The sequence below is a fragment of the Nipponia nippon genome, unplaced genomic scaffold (assembly GCF_047370975.1).
Source record: "Nipponia nippon isolate SJK-2023a ecotype South Korea unplaced genomic scaffold, ASM4737097v1 scaffold_27, whole genome shotgun sequence".
In the NCBI taxonomy this organism is placed as follows: Eukaryota; Metazoa; Chordata; class Aves; order Pelecaniformes; family Threskiornithidae; genus Nipponia; species Nipponia nippon.
Window position 1 is genome coordinate 1,621,128 of NW_028262344.1, and position 17,921 is coordinate 1,639,048.

The 17,921-nt window shown below is 52.8% G+C and overlaps 1 long non-coding RNA gene across 2 annotated transcripts; it reads left to right on the forward strand.

Moving 5' to 3' along the window:
- Positions 1-2,331: 2,331 nt before the first annotated feature.
- On the forward strand, positions 2,332-17,339 carry LOC148055023 (uncharacterized). 2 transcript variants are annotated; one of them, XR_015705979.1, is made up of 4 exons: positions 2,332-2,373; positions 2,529-2,725; positions 15,394-15,757; positions 16,183-17,339. It is a non-coding gene; the product is annotated as an uncharacterized LOC148055023 (long non-coding RNA). The 2 variants fall into 2 exon arrangements; XR_015705978.1 differs by having other exon boundaries at positions 15,591-15,757.
- The last annotated feature ends 582 nt before the right edge of the window (positions 17,340-17,921 follow it).

Genomic DNA, 17,921 nt, shown 5'->3' on the forward strand with positions numbered 1-17,921 from the left:
CTCAACACGGGCTGGGTGTTTTATCGCACCTCGGTGCTGGTGCGAGCGGGTGCGTGCGGGATCAGGGCTGCGACACCAGCCCCGTCCCTGCAGCCCTCAGGAGCCGCAGCATCCCTGCGGGCTGGCTGCATCCGCATCCCTGCGAGCATCCTAGCTCCAAACCACCCCGGGGTCCCTCGTTTACCCTCTCCACCTGAGCACAAACCAAGCTACTTCTTCTCTTCTCCTTTCTCATCCTCAAGTGCTTTGAATGTTTAGGACATCCTTAATTAAAAGGCGAGCAGCTAATCTATTCCTGTCAATTGGCGGTTGGTGCTAAAGGACGTTCCCCGGTGTACGGGCACCTTCTCCCGCGCGCATGAACTGCTGGCACACGCCATCAGCACGAGCACGCCGGGCTCTATTTACATAACGCTATTGACATTTTGAGGGTGAAATTATGTATTCTGCTTTAATTCAGTGTTAAATTAAATTATGAATGTTTGGAACGTAGTAATTTCTTTTGTTCTAGGAACAGATTGTTTTATATATCTGCCTATATTACCAAGTTATTAATTTAATGATTTCATAATAGCGTTTCATTCCTTTGGGTAATATAAAGCAAAAAGTGTGCTCGGTGCACAGCTTAGGCTGACTTGCTTGTCCCTACACAGATTGCATGGGGTTAGGAGTAAAGATGTTGGGTTTGGCAAAGCGTTTGGAGGTTGCAGAGCAGGACGAGGGGCTCCGCTTGCATCTCCCGCTCCTTGGCTGGTGCTGCCAGGGATGTGGGATGCCGGACAGCCTCCGCACTCTCGGGGTGTCCCCTCCGGGGATGGGGCATGAGTGCAGGGACGGCCGCTCAGCAGCCAGAGGGTTGTGTCCCTCCTCTGCACCCTTGGGGTTGGGTTTTTCCACAGGCTCAGCTCCCAGCCATGCGCTCAGAGCCAGGCTCTCCATCCAGCTGCCTGGAAAGCCACGTGCCCGGATGGATGCGCTCAGAGCAGCCCCTTGCCTGGGGACTTTGGCTCATCCAGGTGTTGAGCGCTTACATCAACGGCATCCTCGAGGTGTGAGCAGGGCTCGCCGGGACGCCGCTGCTGCATGGGGAGAGGAGGGAGGTGCACGCCTCGTCCCCATCCCTGTCCCCATCCCTGTCTCCGTTCCCGTCCCCCTCTGCTCCTCCCGAGCCCCATGGCGCTGGCACCAGCCACCTGCAGACACATGCAATACCAGGATCGCCCCGAGTTTGGCTGCATTTCTGCTTTTCTGAAACTTTAACGGCTCTGCTTAGCTGCCTCTTTTCATTGCTAAAAAGTCTAACCAGCTCTGCAAACGTCAGAGCTGACACTGAGTTTGTCAGAGCATCCCTGCCAGCCCTCCGGGTCTGGTACCAAACCTGGCGACATTTCAGCGTGGTGCATTTAAGGCCTGAGCTCCCGGAGCCAAGTGATTTCACAGGATCTTGTATATATATTTATATCTATTTATCCTTTAATCCTCCCTGGCACCACCCGCTGTGGTGCGGGGAAAATCTGGGAAAATTTGTCCACCTACATGCTCAGAAATCAAGGAACAGCAGCAGAAGCAGCGCCTGTGATTTGTTCTTTAAAAATGGGACTTTGATAAGAGATGTGACGCGGGGCCAGGGACCGAGGAGTGGGCTGCCTGATGACGCGCGTGGATTTTAACATCTCAGAAAAAATGGAGCAGAGTCATCTTTTAAAGCCGATCCTGGCTTGCTGTGACCGAGGAGCACCTGGGCAGGAGGGAGTGCAGGAGGGGGCAGTCTCCTTGCATCCCCATCCCCAGTTCCATTTCCCATCTCTAACATTACTTTGCTTTTCCAAGCCCACGGGACCTTCCCTGCTCCCTGAATTTTCCAGGGGCCGGAGCCGCTCCCTGCCCGGCTGGCTGCCTGGGCGCCCGTGCACCATATAAGCAGCAAAGCAGTGAGTAAATCAATGACCCGGTGATGAAGCGGAGAGAATTGCTGAGCCCTGAACAATCCCTGCCTGGCCCCGCCAAGACTCCCAAGTAATTTCCATTCTAATCCATGCTGCTTGACTTCTAAGAAGGTAATGGCTCCTACAGCACTTCCTTGTCCTTTAGCTGAACAATTTATGGCTTCTGCTCTAGCTGCCTTGTGCTGCTGGAAAGCCTGTGCAGGGGGAAGCCTTTGCATGATTGCACTTCTGCATGATTGCACTTCTGCATGATTGCATTACTGTTCCGTTGCACGATTGCACTGGTGCATGATTGCCTTCCCCTGGGCACTTGGCCCAGTTCAGGTCGTTACCGGGTGCTAACGATGCTGAGGGCAGGGATTTAAGAGGGCTGGGGAGCCCTGGTAGCTGGTACCTTGCATCAGCTGGGAAGCAGGATGGAGCACAGGTCTCTGCTCCTGGTTGGGACTTTCCCAAGCTGCCCACCAGTCCTCCTCAAGCAAGACCATACCGGACTTAGTGGCCCCACTCCCTTTCTGAACCATCTTGTTTACTTGGATTTGTTTTTTCTTTTTTTTTTTTTTTTCAATTCTAAATGGTAAGCATATCTGCAAGAAGGGGAAATTCAGGCTTCAGCTCCCCAAGTCACCAAGGTCTCGCCATGTGTGTAACAAGCAAACCCATCGGCACAGCAGACAAAACCAGAGCGCTGGGAATCCCAGAGACCAAACCAGCCCCGAGAGTGTCACGAGTCACCCACCAGCATCGCACCGCAGGCGAGGGAGCGCTGCAACCTGTCTGTGAGTACAGTGAGATGAATGCATTAAACTTAATGAGACATCAGCGAGCCCCGGTGACTCTGTGTGGGTTGTATGTCTCTGTCCTGGAGCTCACATGTTAACCCTGCCATGGGCTGGATGCTCCAGGCTGGCAGGACATGAGCAAATCTGAGCAGCCCAAAGGAGGAGGGGTGAATCCTTCACTTCTGCTATCTGCAGTGCAAAATGAAGCTGGTTTTTAGGACTCCTGGGTGAGCACTGGAGGGGCAGTCTGTGTTGTGTTGGAGTTCAAGCCTCAAAAGGGGCCATGAAATAATCTGGAAATAATCAGTTCTAGCTGCTTTGTGTGTCCTATGCCTTCCTATTTCAACCCACTTGTCCTTGCATAGCGAGCAGAGGTGGGTGCTGGGCTGACCCCTGCCCAGAGAGGGACATGGCCTGGATTTGAAGCCATTAAAAACTGCAGAATTCATCACTTCTGCTGGCATCTGCTCCAATGGTTAATCAGCCTTGCTGTTAAAACACGTGCCTTATTTTTCCAGTGGGAAGCTGAAGCCAGACGTGATCAACTCCTGCCTCTTGTTATGTCTTTCTTCACTAGATTAAAGATACTTTAGTAGCCTGTATTTTCTCCCAGGAAGGTACTTACTCATGGCAATCAAGTCACCTCCATTGTCCTTTTGATAAACTAAGCAGCCTGAGCTCTTTAAGCTCCTTCCTCTGCAGAATTTTTTCCAGCTCTTGCGAGATCTATCTGTGCATCCTTCCTGCACCCCTTTGGGCTTCCCTCCTCTGCCCAAGGGTCTTCATTCCCAGGTGATTTTGCATAGAAATATCCATCCGTGGGACAGCCCAGGCTGCTGGCGTGGTGTTAACCGAGTCGGGGAGCAGAGGGGGTTTGGTTGGGGGGACTGATGTCCGTAGCACCAGCCGCTGCCCGTCCCCAGCACCGCCGTCCCCTCCGGCTCCTTTGAACACCCGCCCGATTGCCTTTAACAATATTAGAAGAAACAGCGAAGCAGAAAAGAAGCGGCGTCAGTGAGTGATAGTGAAATGAATTGATGCCGCTTGCAATGTAAAGATGGGTTTTTTTCGATGTCTCTTCTGCTGCCGCCTTGCACGGTCTGTCTTGTATCATCTCGCCTGGCTCCGTGACGTTTTGCTAACCTCCAAGTCTGATATCCGAGGGACGGGTGAAGCTTTTCTGCCTCTCTTCTAGCCATGGGAGAGAAAATACTGGTTTCCCCCCACGCATGAGGTGTTTGCTCCGGGCTGGGATAGCTACCAGGGCTTGGGAAGCACCAGCACAGGCACTGGAAAATGGGGAGAAGAGGCTGGAAGTGGGAAGAGAAGCCCCCAAATGGGGGGGTTTGCCTTAGGAAGCAGCCCCTGCATGCATCCAGCTCCCATAGGGGTTGCATGTTTGCACATACGTCGGGTTAATGCATTGCAATACAGGCTTGTCGGGATGTACATCAGCAGCGCTAGTTACTGAGACTGAGCTCTGGGTGATTGCGGTTAAGGGGAGAAATACTGCAAAATTGCTTAAAAATGGGAACAACCTGTTAATCGGCGCCTGGCCCCGATTGCACTGGTTGCCTTACAAATACGCAGCTAGGAAGCATCCGAAATCAAAGCTCTCGTGTTCTAATTCTCCTTACTGTGGCTCACGCCACGCAAAGTACCCTGGATATGGAGCTGGATAAATGAGGCAATTCAAACATTAGAATATTTGCAAAGTGGTGCTCTCCAGCAACAGACACTTGAAATAATCTGTTTAGGCATTGGGTGAATTTGCTCCTTCCAAAGGGCCGTCATCGGTGTCAAAGGCACTTAGTGTCAGGCCGGCGGAGTACCTACTTCTCGTTAGCTACCCAACGCCCAACAGTAAACACATTTTGCTGTTTTGCCATCTTAAGAAGAGGAAAAAAAACCTTTCTGACAGCTTGGTTAACCTGTCCCCCATCCCTTTCTCACTTGGAAGCGCTGAAGTTCTCAGCTAAGGGCAGCTGTGAAGAGCAGAAAGAGAGGAAGAAGGGGAAAAAAGAAATGTGTTGGATATCTATTTTTTCACGCTGTCTAAAAATACAGAGAGTCTCACACGTTCTGCCTTCTCCCTTGTAATTAAAAGGCTGGTTGCATGCTGCTGCAAAGGGTAACCCTAATTAGAAGGTGTCAAAAGAGGGAGAGGAGCAGAGGGCTCTCAGCCGCCCTGGTCCTGAGCTTACCTTTGCACTCTGGTTTTATGGATGCAACAAATCCTGCAGGGGGAAAAAAAAGCTAATTTCTCTTACATCATGAAAATGTTATTTTAGTTTTCAGGCTGGGAAATGTAGAAGGAAATGTCCCATGTGGGGTACCGAGGAAAAAAAATGGAGAAATGCTAGGATTAAGTAGCTATTGAAGGAAGCTTGTCTCCCTTGATGCCTGGAGAGGAATTGCTCCTCAGCCAGCGTCTATCACTGTGAGGGGGCGGGGATGGGTGATGCTCGATGGGGATCAGTTCACCAAGTGGTCCTGTGATGGAAGCATTTCAGCTTTTATGCCAAACCCCTGGATTTTCAACATGTTTTTCACCACTTGTGAATAAACGTGGGGGCTTGCAGTTGATAAGCGGTTGAGCTGGCACAGCTGGGACAGAGCACAGGCTGTACGTCGTGAGCAGGAGCTTCTCATTGCAAAGAAAATACATTAAAACTTGGGGAAATGTGGCATTTCTTTCCATCTGATAGGCATAGGGCAAAGATACGGGGATGAACAGATCATGCAACAGAGGTGATATCACCTGAATAGACTCAGGTGAGCAAGTTTCCCTCTTCTCATCGCTGCTTCAAAGGTCTTTTTTGGGGAACTTCAGCAGCAAGCCATGCTCCAAACAGGCCTTTTTGTGCCTTTCCCAGGGATCAGCCAGGATCCTGCTGCTGGCGCAAGGGCTGGGTGCTTGTGTGTCCCCTCTCTGCCAGGGACTTGGTGCCAATGACGCACTGGCTTCCTTATGGAGCACCAATGCGGAGGAAAAGACCCAAAACAAAGCTGAGGCTCATCAGCTAATTGCAGTTTAAAAGCAAATAATTGCATGAGTCAAAGTGATTTACTAAATTAAGTCATTCTGCAAGGGCTGGGGAATTTTATTTTGTTTTTTTTTTCCCCTTAAATACAAAGCTTTAATGATGCTCCTCGCTGGCGGCGTGCAGGGGAGGCTGGCCCTGTGCCGCAGCCATGGGGTGCCTGCACCAGCTCCTGCTGGGACCGACTGCCTTGAAATCTGGGCAAGGTTCAGCATTTTGCAGCTCCAGTCAGGCTGGTGCCTCGGTCGGGCTGAGGGGCTGTGGGTTGCTCTTCGGCAGAGGGAACCACAACAGCTCCATCCTCCCTGCAGCATCCCCAGTGCCCAGCTCCGCTCCCCTCTGCAGGGGGCTTGATCCATGCACCCACCTCCCCCCTTTCCTACAGCCCAAGGGGTCCCAGACCTCCTGCTCAGGGTCCTGAGCCAGGCTGGCCCGTGACCCCCCTTATCCTGGCTGTCTGCCCCAGCAGGTGGGAGCTCAGACCCTTCTGGAAGTGAATATTTTACCCTTTTTTTTCCCTCCTCTCTGATTTCAGTGAGTCATACAGTTCCCTTAGAGCTTTTGCTTGTGAGAGCTGTAAAATCCCCAGCAATTGAGAAGTGCAAGCCTTAAAACAAGGCTCTTTTGGCAAATGCTGGGCTGCAAATCTGGACCTGGATTTTTTCAATTAAGCTTTTTTTTTTTAAAGGCGAATTAATTGATATTTACTTAGTGTGTCAAAATAGCTCCAGTGCGTTGGAGTGCCACTCGCCATGCGGTTGGAACAGGGTGCTGGGGAAGGGAGGCATGAGTCAGTGGTACGTGAATTAAAAGCAGCAGCTCCTGCTCAAGGCCAATTACATTTTCCTCGAAGAAATGGGAGGAAAGCACATGGACTGCAGAGAAACTGTTCCCAGGAAACCTGCCCTGGTCTCTTTTCGGAGGAATTTGCCTCGTTTTCCCTGTGCAGGAGCGCAGCGTTAACGGGGATCTGATTGCATGACAAAAGTAGCAGTTGGTATATTAGGTAAAACGATGGTGTAAAGGATGATAATCTTTCATGGAGGATGGAGAGAGGATGGGCCGTTTGCTCTGGGAGATGCTGAAGGTGTGCTTTGGGCTGTGGGTCCCATCTCAAGCGGTTGGGTAAACGTGTCCCATATAAGCAGATGCATTTTTCTCTCTGATAGAGATGTGTTTGCATGTCGGATTGTTGCTCAGCAAAGCATGGCCCCTTAGAAACCTTAATTACACCTATTGTTACATATAGATATTAAAAAAATATATAAAAAATAATATGGAGCTGAGAAAATGTAAGGGTGAGGAGTCTGGGTGTGGGAAGGAAAGCAGCTAGTTGCTTACAACATCCCATCAGCTGGAGTCCTGCAGGGACGTGGGCTCTCATTGCTGCTGGTGGCCCTGGAAGTGGGGTGCTCACAGCGGGGGCCTGCCAGAGCTCCCAGTTGGCCCAGCAGCAGGCGGGTACTGGGGCGGTGTATGGCTCCCCATCCTCGTGACGCAGAAGCCATGAGCGTTACAAAGAGATCTTTGCAGCCAAATATTACCATTGCTGTCCTGTGGCCCAGGATTGCTCTGCAGAGTTATTTTTCCTTTTTTTTTTTTTAACTTGTGTTGCAAGTGGTGGATGCTGTCCCAGGGCTGGGCCCCCGCGCTTGGCATGGGACAGGCTGTCTGAGCACCCAGGGGAGCCCAGGCAGGGCTGGCCCATGGTGATGTGCAAAGGGATGCTGATCCCAAGCAGCCACGGCTTTGTCTGGGGACTTCAGCCTCGATCCATCTCTCCTAGAAGCTCATGAGCTGATCAGGCAATTAAATAGCCCCAGCTGCCTTTCACCAGGGAGTGCCCTGGCTTCCCTTGTGGCTTTTCCTTGGGCTTTCCCCTGGCCCACAGCACGTGTGATTTGCATGGCAAAATCACTTTTGGATAGAGAGCAACCCCGTGGCTGCTCTGCAGAGGAATATAGACCCTTGCAAACACACCGTGGCTGCAGCAAGGCTGCAGAAAAGCTGGCTGCCCGGCAGGCAAAGGACCCCTGCACTTTGGGGTGAGCACCTCGTCCGCAAGCCCTGGGCAGCCCTGGACCTGCACGGCTGCGCAGGAATCCAGGGCTGTGTTTAATATCAGCTTTACCCGGCTCCAATTGCCCAGCGGTATATGAAAGCCATATTTCTCGAGTTACTGGGGTTACGGCTTACACAATTAAAGCCCTTTTTTTGGTGCCCTGCTGCCCTCCATCCTCCTTCTCAGTTCCCGTTTATCTCCTCTCATTTGTCATCTTTATTAGTTCTTAATCTCCCGTTGGTGCTGCAGAGTTAAAAGTGGGATTAGGGGGAAGTTTAATTGGATGGCACTCCACGGCCCTCCCAACATCAGATTCAATAAAAGTTTATGAAAAGATAAAAATCACACTGGGTTTTATAGCTCTGGACAGAACAAAAGGGACTGGAGAGGAGAACAAGGTAACTTTTTCCATCTCCTTGGCTTTTTTTAATTCCCTCCCAACCCCATATGAGCCGTGTTTCAGCTTGATTAAACAAGGAAGGAAGGATTTGTGTGAGCAGCAGCGTTATCCCTTTGGCTGCGTGTAAGCAGTAAGTGGCCTGCCGCTGCACGCTCTCTCCCTGTGATTTCTCCTGACAGGAAGATGAATTGGGCTTCGGCATGCGAGAAAATAACATTTATTTCACATTGAAAATATGCTGAACTGCTAGAGAAGCTGACCGGGGAGGTCAGGCCTGGGGGAGCGGGGACAGGAGAGGAAGGGTGCGCACCGATGGTGATGGGAAGGCAGAGGCACTGATTTGGGCAAGAGCTCGTTGCACGAAGCCACCCTGGATTATTCCAGTTTAGCAAATGCTGAGGCTCGCGTTTAGCATCCCTGATGGTCTTCAGGGGCAAGAAATTTCTTGTCAGCCCCAGCATTTTGGTGGGAAGGAGCAATTTGGTTGGGTTTGGGGGCTATAGACCCTCCACCCCCATCCATCCTGTATCCCCATCCATCCTGCATCCCCATCCTGGCTGTGCTCATCCCAGCCTGTGCTGTCACCGCTCCCCAGTACATGAAGGGGGCCCTGCTGTCCTTATCCACTGCCTTTTCATCCAGAAGATAAGAGAAATGATTAAGGGCTTTCAGAGGAAGCCCAGGGCATGGGGAGAGGATGAATGGGAGCTGATTGAGGCTGCCTAGTTCAGGAGGAGTGTGTGCATGAGTCCGGCCCCTTCGTCCTCTACCACCGAGCCCCAAACCTTCCTCTGCCGGGTGCTGTCCTTGCACCCAGCCCATGGCAAACATGGGTGCTCGTGGCAGAGCCTCCGGCTGTGCCGCCGCTCTGGAGGAGCGTGCCACGGCCGCTGGAGCTGGCTGAGCCTCGCAGGAAAATCACTGCAAATTAAAGTTACGGGAAAATCTGCCCTTTTCTTGTTGGTTTTGCTTCTTTCCCTCATGATGGAAGCTGTTACTGGTAGAAAAAAAGCCCAAGCTAATCTTCATTATAGCTTTCCATTAGGGTCGTAATTGTTTCCATTCCTCTTAAAAATAATCCTGCTTGTTTTTTCCCTGAAACACCCTGATCTGCTTGTATTTTTTCTCTTTTGGGTTCTCATCCCAACTCTTTTTTTTTTTTCTAAAGTAACATATGGGGGGGGGGGAGAAGTGGGAGAAAGTGTTAAGAAAGAAGGCAGAACAAAAGAAGGGCACAAAAATAGAGAAATGGGGGCTGGCTGGCGGGGATAGGAGGAGATGAGGAGATCTCGCGGCTCTCGCACAGGGGTGCAGAGTGCGACCCGTGTCCTGCTACATGGGACATAAAGCATCCAAAACGAGGGAAAACCTCAACAGGGCTGCGGCTCTGGTCCTCGGCCTGTACAAAGAGCATCCCCCTGGGCTTGGGGGGGTCGGGGCTGGTGCATCCCTCCAAGCCGGGGGGCAGGAGGGGATGCACCTTTCCCATGTCTGAGCATCTCCCTCCTTGAGTTTTCTTGCCTGTCCCAGCCCACCCTGGGAATCCTCTTCCCTGCAAACCCCACTGCTGCGTTTGGGAGGCATCAACCAGCAAACTGCAGGCAATTACAGGCAGAGAGAAAAATCCTCTCCCTGAATCAAAGAAGACATCTATTCAGTGCCAGCTCCTCTGGGGACAGGGGGGAAATAAAGGGACATTGTCAAGTCCTTTCAGGCCCCAAATTCCAATTTTGTAAGAAGAGTTTGACAAACCCTAACAGGCTGGTTGTGGCAGCCTGGCTCTTCCACAGGCCAAATTCTCCCTGGTGTGGAAGAGGGGCTGTGTCCAAGCAGGGCCATGGAGTCTGGCCTGGTAGGAAGATCAATCCTTAATGGAGTTGAGCTTTTAAAATGCATATTTATATACAGAATTGCTCCGTGCCTCAGTTTCCCCCTCTGCTAATCACGGATGACTGTACTTCCCCTTTGCCTGCCTCTTCCCCTGCTCCAAAAAAAGATCAGATTTCCAAGCACAGTTCGTGAAACCTTGGAGCAAAGCGCCTTGTGCTGGGGACTCTCTGAAATCCCCCCTTGCTCCAGGGGAAGGTGTTGGCAGCCCTGAGACTACAGCACCCCTGGCTGGGGCTGCACCCATCTCCCCGCTCCCTATTGCTTTATTTGGGTGCCCTGTGAATTTTGTGCACCCCAGAGCTTATTGCAGGCGCTTTCTTAGCTGGAGAGGCCGCTCTAAGGGGAAGGTGGAGCTGCGGGGTGGTAAATGAGTCGAGTTGTATCTGCTTTTTGTGCAACCCTGCCCTCTGCTCCCACAGCTTAGCGGCATCGTAATGGACTATTTCTAGGGAGAATGAAATGGTTTTCCCGTTCGGTGACCCTGACCGCCTCTTGCAAGCAGGCTAAGTACTGATTCAAACGGAAAATCCTGATTTCCCTTGCCTTGTGGTACTTGATACAAATATCAGCGGAGCGGAAGCATTGTCAGGCTAGATCAAACCAGAAGCTTGTCTAGTATCGTCTTCCTGACTCAGAAAGTCACCAGGCTCGGCTCTTTTAAAGAAAGATGCAGAAAATCAGAGAGAGAGCAAAGGCTGGTTGAGAGCAGGGCTTTTTTTGTGTTGCTCTGCACAGAGGAGCTGGTTTCTGGCAGGAGGAGAGGGTGCCGGGACGGCCCCTCGCAAAGCAACCCGGTCCCGCTGAAATCAGCAGAGCCGCACTAATGCAAAGCCAGCGTGAGAGAGATGAAAATCAGATTCTCTGTGTATAAAAGTGACCGAACATCATCAAGAGATGAATTAATTGCTGGTGAATCGCTAATGAAGCGTTATGAGTCAGCAGCGTTACTCTGCGCCGGCAGTTTGATCTCCGGGAGATGGGTAGGGAGTTGTTTGAAATGCCTTCGATGGGTTTGTTTTGAAGCTGTTCCAGTCGCCATCATCCCACGCTGCTGGGGACGGGGGATGTTTGCAAATGAGGCTCCCAAAGGTGTCCCCGGTGCTGGCGGGGTCCACGCGATGCTCTGGATGGTGCGTTCGCTCTCGGTGGCCCAGAGCTGTCCCAAAGAGCTCTCGGCCATCGCACGGGGGCTGGGGGCACCCCGTGGCACTGTGCCCATGGGCAGTGGGGGACACAGCACACCCCATGCTGCTCCAGGTCCTTTGAGGATCGGTGCCAGCTTATAACATGTGCTTTCTAAAACATGCAATGAAAGCCTGTCCCTGATCTTGTGTGACCGTGTGTGGTCCTGTGTACGATTAGTCCCGTGCTAAAGGTCACTGCCCTGCCAGCTTCCCAAAATTGTCCGGTAAAACCCTCCCCAGCAGCAACATGGTCTCAAAGCGGTGCCCTTTCAGCCTCACCCGCAGCTTGGGAGAGAACCATGGTGGGGGGGAACAGAAAATAAAACATTAAGAAAAAAAAAAAAAAAACAAGAGGCAGAGAAGAGGTGGGGGAGGCTCTTTTCATCTGTATAATAGCCTGTTTCTGACAAGGAGCCTCTGTTCTCTTCCAGTGGAAAGCTTTTAAGAGCCCCGAGAAGGACAGGCAATTACAGGAAGGTTCATGTACCTGATGGGGTGGTGTTACAAATCACTCATCGGTGTCCCGGGCGTTTTGGAGCGTGGCCATCGTGGGCTGATTGCCGTGCAGGGGGTGAGGGTTTGGTGGGGAGAGGCGGGGGGCTCGGTCCTCTCCGTAGCCCCGGCGGCAGGACCCGCTCTTGCCCCGGTGCTAATGGTGCATTAGCTTCTGGCGATGGGCGAGATGGAGGGCTCTGCAATTAGTGAGTGACATTCAAGCTGTTCATCAGGTGTATTCCCAGCGTCGGCTGGAGGGGAAGTTAATGCTCATCAACAAAAATCCCTGAGAGCTCTAAAGGGCAAACCTGGGAGCGAGGGGAAGTGCGCTAATGAATTTGGGTTTTGCTAAAAGAGCAATCGACAGCCGGCCCCGCATCCTTCCCGGAGGGGCTGGGCAGCAGCGGGGCCACCTCCGGGCGGCTCTGGGCACCGGTCCCCCTCCCCACAGGGGACAGGTGAAGGATGGGTGGGTAGTTTTATGGTATAAAACACTTTTTGGAGCCCAGAAGAATCTCTGTCGGTCCTTGGCCTTGTAGAGGCTTCCTCTGCCACCCGGGAATGGCTGCCGCAAATAACGCAAATCTGGCAGGCATCTTCATGTGGCATAAGCTGGAGGGTTAATTTCAATTGGGATGCTAAAACCACTTGTTGTGTTTTCATTCAAAAGCGGGAGCAGCTGCATTTATTTCCAATTACAGGGATTTTGAGGGAGGCAACTGCTCCTGGGAAGAGCCGCGGGATGCAGGACGGTTCATCTTCCTCCATCACGGGCTTAAAAAAGCACCCAGGAGTGCCCATCCCCAGGCCCTTGCGACGGGAATAAACTGGTGCAGCCTGGGAGGGGCAGGGGCTAGGGGCAGCCCGGCCAGAGGAGCCTTGCTCTAAATTAATTCAGTTTTACTGTTAATGAAGCCTATGGGCTAAACAGCGATGCAGCTCTGCAGAGAGGGGGACAGTACCCTGTGTCTCTGGCAAGGTTATTTCTGGCTCGTCTTAATGTGCTTGAAAGCCACAGTAATACTGCAAAAAACCTCAGCCATAGGATAACTTAATTAAACTTTACTTAAGAGAGTTAAATATTCATTATTTGGCTTCAATTACTGCCTTTGCTGAATCCCCCCACACTTCTGTTTTCACTGGGGCTAATTAGTCTAATGGCTGCTACTTGTTATGACCTGTTTCTGTTTGGGGAAAAAAAAAAAAGCAATACGCTATTGCTTGGTATTACCCAGGGCTGCACCGCCAAGGGACGGGGTTACGGTGTGAATTTACGGTGTGAATTTATGGTGTGTTGGCTCCTGCTGCACAGCCCCGGTCCCCGTCCTGCTGTGGGAGCATCCTGCATCCGCCGCTCGCTCTCCCGCCGCCTCGGTGGATTAAAGATGTGAATTTGGTAGGTGTTTTTTGGCTGATTGAGATCAACTAGGGACAATTTATATCAGCCTCATTGCTGAGGTTCCCCTCTCACTGCTGGCGAGCTGGAGCGTGGGTTGAGAAAAGCGCTTTTGCAATGGTATTTTCCCCCTGCTCCCTGTCCCCGCTGGCGCGGGGCTCGCCCTGGGTACGTCCTTCCCGGGGATGCTGTGCAATGTCTGCACGGCAATTGCAGATCGCCCAAGGCAGGACGCCAGGAACAGCTACGTATTTACGTGACCATACCCATGCATTTACAGCCAAGCTTTGGTGTAGAGATCCTCTGTGCCCGGCTAGGGGAGGGTAGCTTGTTTTTCCAAGCCCCCGGGTTTGCCCATTGCGTGAGCAGCTCCTGTGCCCTTGCTTGGTTATGCAGATCCTTGCCCTGAAGCTGGAGGATGCAGAGCAAGACCAATCCCCTCTCCTCTGCCAGCACCGTGCCGTCCCCAAAACTCCAGCACCCACTGGGAGCCCTTCAAAGGAAACGGTCAAGAAATATGTCCACGGGCAGGAGCAGCCCTTGGAAAATCTCTTGACCACCCATGTGCTGAAGTAGGTGTCTTGGAGCGGGGTTGGAAGTGCCACCGGTGCTTCTCATGGCTGCCTTTGCCTTTGGGGCTTGGCCAGGGATGCGGAGCAATTCCCCGCATCCCTGCCTGCGTGCCCGTTTATTTGCACCCCCCGTGCATCGACCTCCCCTCCTGACCTGTCGCCTCTGCTCGAGCCAAGCAGGCAGCTCTGCAGATCCCTATCGATGAGAGGCTATCAGCACGGCCATAACGTGGCCAATCAATACATAATTGTATCAGGGCTGCTCTATTACCACCGGCTGCTGCTCGCTGATCACCACCGGGCTGCTTTTGATCCGAGCAAGAGTTTTGCTCGGGCTTTGGGGACAGGTCGGAGAGATGAGCGGGGCCAGGAGGCTGCAGGATCCATCCCTGCACAGGCACCGTCAGGGAGCGGAGAGGGGCGGGAGGGGAGCGATGCAGAGCTGCACCAGCACCTGGGGAAAAGCCAGCAGCGACTTGAAAGGCAGCTGTAAAAGGTGAGATGTATTTCTGGTGGTGCAGCTTGTATTTCCCTTTGCTGCAGCGTAGGGAAAGGCAGAATCTCCAGAGGAATACACTTCCCTGGAGGGTACATTGGCTAAATGCTCTCCTTAGGCTGTCTTTGAAGCCTGAGCTGGTGGGACAGCTGTTTGATGGTCGCTTTCTGTGGATATCTGCTCTGCTTTCTGGTTTTTTTTTTTTAGCTGCTCCACTCCAGTCAAGGCAGTGACATTGAGGGTAGGGAAAAAATGGAAACCCGCTGAGTTTATACAAGGGGAAGATTTGGGGGCGTCTGGAAGGAGCACAGTGTTGAAAGGCTGTTGGTGGGTGGCACATCTGCCTGGCTTTGGGGTGTCTCAGCACCTGTAAAGCCCAGAGAGGCTGGGATGGCATGACCGAGCCGGGCTCGCAGGAGTTAAGTAAGCGGCAAGCATCCGACGGGCCCTTTGCACGAAGTTTTTCTCCTGCAAGTGGGTCAGAGCAGCTCTGCGGAGCTGGGACCTGAGCATCAATTTTAATTTCCCACCGTGCGCCAGCGTGTACCGCCTGCGACTTCATCTGCTTTGAGCTGCCGTGCTGATTTATTTGAGGTTTCTAAACCTGCTGCTGCTGCTCCGGCTCTCCCCGAGGAGCTGAGCAGACAGCGCTGCAGGCAGGGCGGTTCAGACACCATCCCTGCCTGGGGAGGACGTAGCAGCAGCTTCTTGACACAACCGACAGTCGCTGGATGGCCCAGGAGAGCCGGGAGAGCCTGGCAGCCTGCGGGAAGGCAGAGCTGTCTGCTCATGGAAATGCCCCCCGCTCCTTGCCCGTCCATCACCCTGGCATCTGGCCTCTCCCGCCTGGGCACTCCGGCTTTCCTGCTGGGTTCACAGCTCCAACGTTGGGCCTGAGCCACGAGCTCGGATTGGAGAAAGAAAGTTGGATTTGGGTTTTTTTTTTTCCCTCCTACGCACAGGAATTCATTGTGGTTTTACGCATCACTTGGAAATGTTGCTATTTAAATGTGTTTTCACTTGAATCCTAATTCTGGAAAAAGATCCTTTCAATACTGGATTGATTTAATTTTTTTTTCCTCGGGTCTGTATTCCATTAAAGCTGCCATTGCTTTCACTTGTCCAGGATGGAAATGTGTGTCAAAATTCCCCATGAGCCCCTGATATTTCTACTGGCGCCCTTCAGAGGGGGGAAAGTCTGAGCGAGCAAACCTGCCTGATGCTCTGGATAAGCCTTTTCTGTGCAAAATCCACCCGGGCAATGTGCTGTGCTAAGGAAGCGAGCGACATCTCCTTCAAACTCATGTGCAAGCTGTTTTGCAGGGAATTTCTTGCGTCACCAGCATCTCAGCAGGCTTCCATCTGCCTCCTGCAATTTTCCCCTTTGCTTGCTCTCTGCTCGGAGGAGGTGATGGACGTGGTCTCCGCTGCCAGCCCCTGGCTGACCGAATCCTGCCGCCTGCCCGGTGCTGCCCCGGCTCCAGGAGCAGGTATCTTAATGCCAGCAGAAAATGCGATTACTCCTTGCATCAGCCTCCTTCCTCAGGCTGCCAAGGCCCGTGAAAACCTTTGCTGTAGAAATGAGCTTGATTTTGTAAAATAGTTAGCATCAGGACAGCTGTCAGAAAATCAATAGCGGGGTGTAATTATGCCCATAAATAAGCTGGAGAAACAGGATAGGTCAAAGGGAAATGGGGAGCAATGGCAGCTTTTGGACCCAAGTGAAAATAACTCATTTTATTATGCATGTGTTATAGAACAAGTTCCAGGAAAAGAATCTAATCCATATGGCAGCTCCCAGCCAAGGCTGGATGCTGGGGATGGGAAAGCATCTGTCTGGAGGTGGGGGAGCATGTCAAATCTGGCTGAAATGCGTTAATTTTATGTTTACCCTGATTATTTCCATGCGCCGAAGATGATTTTTCCCACAAAGAGAAAGCGGCAGCTCTAGCCTCATCGTTCTCCAGCGAGGGTCAGGCCTTCATCACCTCGCACAGCCCTTCACCCTCCTCGCCGCAGCAGGGGAGCGGGGCACACGCCGCGCCGCAGCCGTGTGTGATGGGCATCAGCTGCAGCCTGCTCTGCAAACATGCACAGGGGAAGAATTGCAGTCTCCTGTGGGCTGGATAATAAACTCCTCCTGGGCCATGCAATTCCTGGTCTGGAAAGAAATCGGAGAAACAGCGTGGGAAGCCTCAGCAGGGTGGTTTTCTGGCTCTGAGCCTGAGCAACTTGTAAGCAAGGTGTAAAGCTCCAGCGCGGCTGCACCCCTCGCACGGGGCCTCTTCCAGCAGCGGTGGGATCCGGTGACAGATTCATCCAAATTAGGCAGCTCAGCATCTCCCCAAGTCTTCAGAGATCCTGCAGAGACTTTCCCAGGCTCCCCACGTGGGAGCAGTTTATAAGAGCAGACAGAGCCTCCCTTGCGTCGCTCCCCTCCTGCTTTTCATCACTCTGCCTGACGCCGCGGGGAGCTGGAGAGGGGGATTGCAATTCCTTACACCTGCCCTGTCGCAGCAGGAGCTGGGGTGGGTGTCTCAGGGGGTCCCCCAGCTCTGCTGGGACCCCGGGGAGCAGCAGTGGCTGTGTCCTGTCGCCTACGTTTGCCTCAAAATATAGAGGATGCTGTTTGCTGGCATTGGTATTGCCATTAATTGCTAATACATCCTGCAAACCCTGGAGTCTCCCCAGCGCTGCATCCCATGGGCTCTGCTCTTCGCTCCCCATCTCCCGGCGGGATCCCGTGGGCATCGCCAGCCTTTCTCCTTTGGGATTCTTCCCTGTTTAACAGAGTATTGATTGGTGGCAGGGTCTGGGCTGTGGAGCCCAAAGGGACCAGGCAATGAGGGGAGGACAGAAGCAGGGGGGCAGTGCAGCCCCCCACAAGCCTGCCCAGCCCTTTGCTAAAAATCTGGACTTGCCAATCCTGGCTGCTCTGCGCTGGTTGCTTTTCATTATTACTCTTGCTTATTAAATAATTATTGCTTCTGTTGCGTTTTATGTTTTCAAAGCACTTCCTAATCGCTCGCTAATCCTTGGATGCGTTTGCTGGCAGCTGGGGGAGCTGGCCTGCTCCCCTCGGGGACCGCTCGTGGCAGGAGAGGGGACGTTTACTGTTACTGTCCCCAGCCCAGGGTCCCCACAGCCCCTCCTGCACCCGGCATGGCTCCGGCCAAGCCATCGTTCAATCTGCCATCCCCTCCATTTCCCTGCTTTTCTGGTAGCTGAGCGCATAATACTCATACTTTGCTGTGCCATAGCTTGCAAATAAGCCTGAAAAATGGGCAGCGAGCCTGGAGGCAGATGCTTTCTTGGAGCGCGCTTGCTTGTGTTTTGCTCGCCTGCCTGGCTCTGCACCCTCTCCAACCAACGCACCGCTCCCGTGGGCAAGGCTGCTGCCTGCAGATCCTTGCTTTGCTGGGGTCCCGGCAGCAGTGGGGTGACAGGGGCTGATTCGTCCCCTCTCCAGGGATGCGCAGATCTCCTTCGGGAGCCCGTGGTGCCGGCAGGAAAGCTGGGAGCCATCTCCCCAGGTGCGCGAGGAAGCCGAGCGCAGCAAGCCCTGCTTGCAGAGAGGGTGCAAGCTCCTTGCTGGCCTTTCTCTCTGCTCTCGCCCCAAGACCTGGACTCTTGTACCTCTTCCACCAACACAGC